Genomic DNA, 8,139 nt, shown 5'->3' on the forward strand with positions numbered 1-8,139 from the left:
TCTGTGCTACATTTCATCATACCTTGCGGCTTCGATTGCAGAATTGAACACTGATCTTTTTTTTAAACGACTCATGCAAAGATTTACAACCCCTCAAATAATTCCATTTTTAAAAACAAATACTTTTATAAATTTTTGCTTAAATAATATTCTTTGAAACTCATACATTTTTATTTTGTATTTATATAAAAAATTGTTGCATAAATATAATCAAAGATATAATTTATTACCTTTAACCCATTAATTTTTCTTTGACTTTATTATTATCTTTTGTAGTTCATTGTATTTTTATATGATTCCTGTCATAATTCATAAATTGTTGTCTTTTCATGATAATCATTAAAATTTTTGTTTAATTTTCAATGTTTTTTTGATTATTGAAATATTGTATTGATTTCTTGACGTTTTATTGAATATATGAGTTTAATTTAATTATTATATTTCGTTTTTGAAACACTTTTTCTCTATACTCATTATTTAAGGTATAAATTTCTTCATGACTTTCATATTTATGTTTTTTCAGATATCTAAATATTGTATCAAATCTTTTTATTTATATTGAAAAAATGTATTTGTAAAATTGTTCGGCAAAAATTTTGTGTTATCATGTTCGTTAGAATTTTATTATACAAGCTCAAAATTTGACACATAAGTAACATTTATGGGGGAATTATTGTGTCGAAGTTGGTATTCTGTTTCTTAGGGATGTATTTGCAGATATTTAAATATAATTTAACAATATATCACGGATTGTTCTGTTAATGTTGCAATATTATTTTAATATAGCATCAAATACAGGTTTTGATAGAAATCACATAACTTTTTATTCACTAAAATATAATTCAAAAAACTTAGTTTTTATATTAAACACAATTTTTAAAGATTAATATGTGTTTTATAGAGTCTAATGTTCTGCAATGATTTATTTATTACTTACTTACTTGTTTCAAAATAGGTTATAAAAAAGGAAAATTTTTATAGATTCAAATATAAAAATCTACAAAATATTAATAAAGTGAATCATCAAAATATAAAAACAATAACACGCATAAGTTACAAATAAGGGTGCAATTTGTATATAGATCAAATTTGAATATAAATACAAAATAAAATATTAACAAAAGGAAATCCATGAAGTTCAAAAAACACCTAATAAATTTCATGGTTAAAAAGAGCACATATGTAAATATACTAAGGTATATAGATATATCGTACATTATATCAATTATCTATTTTGTAAAATGGTTTACACAAAATAAAACTACCAGATTATTTTTACGGTAATGATTAAATAACTAAAAAAAATTCGAAAAAACCACCAGATTTATGTATAAGATATACTTTCTAGCACAATATATCCTTCTATTTATTACATAACCAAAATAAAGCTAATATATTAATGGAAGATTTTATTTAAGGGTAAAGCTTAGTACATTAATTTTGGATTTTTTCTTCAAGCTTAACAAATCGATTTCTCATGCACACATCATATATAAACTTGATTATATTCTCTTATTTTATATCTTCTTCACCAACTCTCCTCTTTTCGAGACCCGTTAGTTCGAGGGTTTTCCTCAATCCTATAGTAAGACGAAATATTAAAAATGAAATGAAGTTACAAGCTTTTTAACACATATAATATTGTAATTAATAACTATCTTTTAGCATTAAAATAGCAATTTGTTGTAATAGCTATATGAAAATGTGACTCTGTGTATTTTCATTCGTAATCTAATTACAGATTTTGCTTCTTTTGTTATTATTAGAATATTATTTCTCTTTGAACCAATTTGATAAAAGTGATATTGATATGAGTATCATATTTCATGACCTCCTATAGTTGAATCAATTCCCAGATTCTATGATTATCATTATACAAATAATTTTAAAAAGGGAAATATTTTGTATATATCCAAATTTACTTAAATGATTATAGTTTACTTATTTATTGATAGGCTGATACCAAGTTAAAATCTCGACCCTCAGACAAAGTCACCAAAATTATATATATTTTACTTGCAGAATAACATGGCTGGTCTTGCTTTAAAGATCTTTACAAACAATATTTTAATTTAGTCTAGGCTGATCGCCAAAATACCAGTATGCGATGTAATGTCGCCATGATGAATAAAAATTAGATTTGAAATATTTCGATTATAAAAACTAAATTCCATGTTTATTGTGTTTAAGATTGTAAGGCAAGAATACAGTTTTTATATAATATTAATGCATGAAAATATGCATAAAAAATAATAAGAATTAATATAGTGCCATCGATATTTAATTATGCAATTAGATAATCGACTACACTTATAATAAAATGCATAATTCGATGATAAGAAGTCACTTTAAATATTTTTATGAAAAATCCAAATGAGTCACTGTATAGAGTAATCTAAAGTTCTTTTTGAACAAATTATAAAGTTAAAAATCAAATTTACGCATAATAAACGAATCTAATTTAAGAAATTTAATGATCATTTGTTATAATAAATAGTATAAAATTATTTCCAGCGAGCTCAAAAATGTAATTTTATTTTTGTAATTTATATAATTTAATATCTATTTTAACTCATTCGTTCAAGCCTGGCTAGCTCAGTCGGTAGAGCATTAGACTCTTAATCTAAGTGTCGCGGGTTCGAGCCCCGCGTCGGGTATATTTTAATTTTTATGAAGGGCACTATTATGAATGAAATAATATCAAAAAAATAATTTAAGAACTTTAAGAGGTGTATTTTTATCTACAAGTTCATATACTTTAATACGTCAAAGTTTTAAACTGTATTATATTAACTCGAATTGATTATCTCAATATAAATAATCCTCAAAAAAAAAATTTTAAACGAAATTTTGCATATTTTAAGATAATCTTGAGTAAATATGAAATTAAAGAAATACGCGGATATTGATTGTGTAAAGAAAGCAAATTCCAAGTTGACCCCTTGAAATTTACATATTTGGATCCAGATTATGCCAGGATGACCATAATCTAAATATACAATGATTTTGGATTGTAATTTCACTTAAGGTGTTTCAACTCTACTAATAGATCACTTGAAATATATAAAACTGTAATATGTAGTTGCTAAATATATGCCCTTCTCGATAGCTTTTTTCAGCTTCCCCTGAAAGAAATACTTTGTCTAAACTTATTGATGCTGAAATCTATAAGTTCAGCACTTTCAATAATCTCGCAATAAATTTCTGAAATAAACTATCGATTGAAATAAATACCAAAAGCATATAATTTATCAATGTATTTACTTTGGGGTTCAAATTATTATTTTTAGTTGCTAATAAAAATTATTCTATATAAATTTTCGTTATTATCCATCTATTCCCTCGTTAATATCACTTCATTAAAACAATTTTTCATTCTATAAATTTATTGTAAACATCTAAAATTTGAATCAAGCTTTGAAGTGTGAAATTTTCTTATTATTTATTCGTTACATTAAGGTGTTTGGAATGCCAACAAAAGCGGAAAATGCGCAACAAACTATATGATTGAGAAAAGCATTGAACCAATTAGTCTTGAGAGAAGTAGATGCATCGCGGAAGATTGTAAAGATGATGATGTTGAAAGCAGTATCAGCCAAATCTTTTCTATAGAGCAACCTAAAGTTTTGCTTGAACAACTAAAAAAATCAAATTAACCTGAGAATAAAAACAAGTATACAATTATTTTGATTCGTTACAAACAATTTTACATTTAAAGCGCTTAGAAGACACATCAAATCATATTTTAGAATCATATTATTGATGGGTATTTAACTTTGTTAAATATAAGTGGGCATTCAACAACATACTTATTTTTGTTTTATTATAAAAATATATGGGGTTTTCCTGTATACCATAGGTAATCAATTCTTACATTTATAATCATTTTTTTCTGCTGTAGAAAAGACTTTCAAAATTCTTCATCTTATATGTGAATCGAAATACAAACAGAAAAGAATAAATAATCTTTTTTAAGAATTTATCATCTTTTTTGTGAATCAAGATTAAAAAAGAACAGATGGAATATTTGGTACCATACGAAAATATAAATTTTTTAATTTTAAAATAAAAAAAAGGTTCACTTCTTAAATTAACTCTGCCAATAAGATCCCGTTCTAGAAAACGAATTTATCGTAACAAATAATGGATCAATCAGTTGCTTTTCATAATCGAATTATGATATTTCTGCATTACAATCAATTTTATGTCTAAAGCTATAAGGTCCCTGAACCGTGAAATGGGAAAACAGTGTATGCTGTATCCGTTTCACCCAGGGTTAATAAATTACCTGCTTGGCAATTTAACAATGCCCTTGTGTGGGAAATATTCGAACCTTCATCCATTTATTTATGTGTTATAGATCGAATGTTTGTATGACACAACCATGAGACTTTATTAAACCTATGGCAATACTCGGTTTAACAGATAAAAAATATATAATCATCATGGTACTTTAGTTTACGATGGGTGACGACACCATCCACAAGTTTGTTAAGAGGCTGATACATAACGGTAGTTATGTGGAAGAATAGTATCTAAAAATAATAGCGATTGCTGAATAAAATACGCCTCTAACCTTTCATAAGCAGAAATCGTATCAAAAATTAAATAAAACTATTATTAAGCTGGAAAACAAGGTCTAAAATAACAATAAACACTAAAGATAAGCTAGTATAAATACAATTAGTAGCTAAGTATTTTTACATCAAAACTATTTTGTAGATAATGATTATAGGAATTACTTTTTCGGAAAACCGAAACTGCAAGTATATACAAATTTGTGCATAAACTAAGGGGAAATCTGATCATATGTATTAATATATTTCATGGCTAGTATTTTTTAAAAAACGAATATTATTCGACATATTATTGAATTTTAGATTTCATATATTTTTTATAGTTTATAAAACTGGACTTTCGAACGATCAATATGCAAAAAAAAATTACAAAAATCATAATTTACTATAACCTTATTCAATATTGTAATCAAAATTGAATTAACATTTAAAAATACAAATTATGGTTAAACACACCATTCTAATAAATTAAAAGGGTCACGCTTATGTATTAAACACATTCGGGGATGAAATGAAAGTTATAGACCCGGAATAATTTATACACAAGATATAACAAAAGGATGAATGTTTTTATAGTATTTCAGTGACATTAAAATGTTAAAAATATGGTTCTGATGACATGATTTTTTTATTTAGTATGTATGCGAATAAAGATATATTGAGTGTTAGAATACTCCACGACTTTATAAAATATTATTTCTTGACTAATTTGTAAAATACATTATTACTAAAGTTTCTACAAGACACTTGAACTCATATCATTTGAGAGAAGAAGAGCAGTTGATGAAGATAGATCATCAGAAGATGTCAAAAGATGCATCAATGAGTTGTGCTAAATTTCCAATGGGCTGACCACGTCTAAATAGATAAAAAGAAACTTAACCCATAAATAAATACAATAATTCTTTAAATTCGTTTCATACACAATAAAATTATTAATTTTTAACCATACACCATCATATTCGATCAAATGGTAACGTCATAATTTGGCAGATTTAAGTTAAATAAGAACAAATCAGCATCAAATTTTATGTTTTTGTTGGTTAGTTTCATTTGTATAGGCCTATTTCTGTTTTAATTATAACATAATCCACATTACTTTTTAATTGTTAAGCGTTTATATTATAAAACAAAAAAATGATCAATAATTCGATGAAATAAATGTGCATTTCTTTTTCTTAATTTATTCGAAACATTAATGAAATATCTGCTGTTCTCAGTTTCTCTATTTCAGATATATTTAATTTTTGTATGCACGAATAGAAGTTAAAAAATCTTTTATATCTATTAGCTTTGAAAAATAGCAGTTAATTTATGGGTTAATTTGATTTTGCACAATTTATTTTAGTTTAATAAAATATTTAGACTGCTTTATATACCAATTTAGGCTCAAATTTCTTTAAACCACATCATCTTTACGATTTTTTTGGTAAATCTTTACTTTAAATACCATCAACTTAAATGTTTTTCTCAATATACTCCTAGGTATGTTGGTATCACTTAAAGTATACAATTATATAAAAGGTTTTTATAGATTAAATTATCTTATGGATTTTAGTTTTAAAAATTCAAGTGTTTTTCTGTATATATTTCTGGGTATGTTGGTATCACTTAAAGGGAACAATTATATAAAATGTTTTTATAGGTTAAATTATCTCATTAATTTTTAGTTTCAAACAAGTAAAAATCATGATAATCTTCATACAATTTCTTTCTTTTTATAGTTAAAGTGGTCTTAATTTTAAAATTATTAATTCAAATATCTCACACAATCCTATTGTTTATGTGTACTTCTCCGCTTCTATTAGCGTTTCCGAAACTTTAATATACGGCTTGTAGTATTTTTGACCATATAATTCTATTATATGATTTATGACGCTTTTTTTGTTCTGGGGTTATAAATTAGCGACAGTTCATTGACAAGTAGATTGTATTTTATTGGTTTTTCATTTTCAGTGCATAGCAAGTTATAGCTTAAAAACACCTTTTTATTATAATTTTAGGCGTTTTTTTAACTCGTGACGAATTAAATTGATTTTTATTTGTTTATTTACCCGTATATATTTTCTTTTTAGGAAATTTGCTCATGATTATTAAGAGTTTTTGCTTATCCGATACAGCCCAAAGTGTGTTCCTTCAAATTTCCTGCCACCAGTTTGATATATACATGAATTAAACATGTTTTACTTGAAATAATTGATAGGGCTTGTGTTTCTATCTGCTATAAGTCGATGGTTATTTACACTTCTAGAGCAATCTACACTTACCCGTATCAGCCCTGAACGAAGCTGGCTTCATTCAGTGTTAGGGCACGTTTCTCAGTGAAACTTATATATTTAAAGTCGGCTTTTCAACCTTTACAAAGTTTTTAATTTCTAGTTTCGACATACCACCCCTTTGCAAGTATTTCTCGTTTTGAGTAAATTCATATGAATCAGGGGTGTGTTGTGGTTAGAACACAGCCCACTTATTTGATCGTTTCTTAACAAACGGCACCACCGCACCATTACGTTAGGCAAATATATTACTTACGTGTAAAATTATTCTTTTTATAAATTTTTTCTACTCTGACATGATTGGCATATTATATCATTGTACAACACCTCAATGCATCTTTTGACACCTTCCCCTGATTTATTATTATCAAAAGCTTTTAGTCAAATAAGGTGGCCCAACCATATTGCAAAGTTTAAGAGCTCGCATCTATGTTTCGACTTTACCCAGATTTTCTAACCGCTTACGTATTTTATATGGAGTTTTGTGGCCGCACCATCCAAAGACATTATATAGGGCATTATTCTTGTTTTACATTTGTAAATTAAACGAAGTTCATATATCAAGATATCATGCTTCCTATATTTTTATTCTAAACTTTCGTTGAATTTTAAAGGTTAGTTATATCCATTTCAATCAGCAATTAGATATTTTATTTTTTATCGTACAAGAAAATATCAGGTTTATTTTGTTTGATTAATACAAAATAAAATTTATTCATTTTAGGGCTAAATTTTCCTTATAATTTTAGTTTTTGTTCAAAATCACAACTTGCTTGATCTCATGTGCCTAGAGCCTATTAATACTTTCGGCTATTTTCTTAACCGAAAAGTCTTCTAAAATACCTCACCTCCGTTCAAGTCTTATTAATTCAAGGGTTTTTCTCTGTCCCAAGGTTTGTATATATCCCTGAAATAGATTGGTTACTTCCAGTTCTCTCTGATATTGTGTTATCATATTGTCTCAAGTTATAACATATGGAATAATTTTTGTCTTGTACTTGTATATTAATGGCTGCTCGGATGCTAGTAGATTTGATTAATACATAGGGGTATATAATATAAATTCATAATTTATAGATGTTATATTGGCTCGATCTTTTTTTACAATATATTTGGGCAGAACCGTATGTTTGATTGGCTGAAAATAACAGTAAGAAATATTCTGTAAAATTATCGATTTTTTCATCTTCGTTTGATCATTATGATAAAAAGAGATAATTTCTTTTTTTTTTGGTATGCTAACTATGCATAAACAAGACCAACAAACAATTTATATGGGTTTTTAG

At 26.2% G+C, this 8,139-nt stretch overlaps 1 non-coding gene across 1 annotated transcript; it reads left to right on the forward strand.

The window, feature by feature from the left end:
- Positions 1–2,584: 2,584 nt before the first annotated feature.
- TRNAK-CUU (transfer RNA lysine (anticodon CUU)) lies at positions 2,585–2,657 on the forward strand. The gene has a single exon. It is a non-coding gene; the product is annotated as a tRNA-Lys (tRNA).
- The last annotated feature ends 5,482 nt before the right edge of the window (positions 2,658–8,139 follow it).

The sequence above is a fragment of the Rhyacophila brunnea genome, unplaced genomic scaffold (genome assembly GCF_057557595.1).
Source record: "Rhyacophila brunnea isolate RB1 unplaced genomic scaffold, BYU_Rbru_1.0 scaffold_89, whole genome shotgun sequence".
Lineage (NCBI taxonomy): Eukaryota > Metazoa > Arthropoda > Insecta > Trichoptera > Rhyacophilidae > Rhyacophila > Rhyacophila brunnea.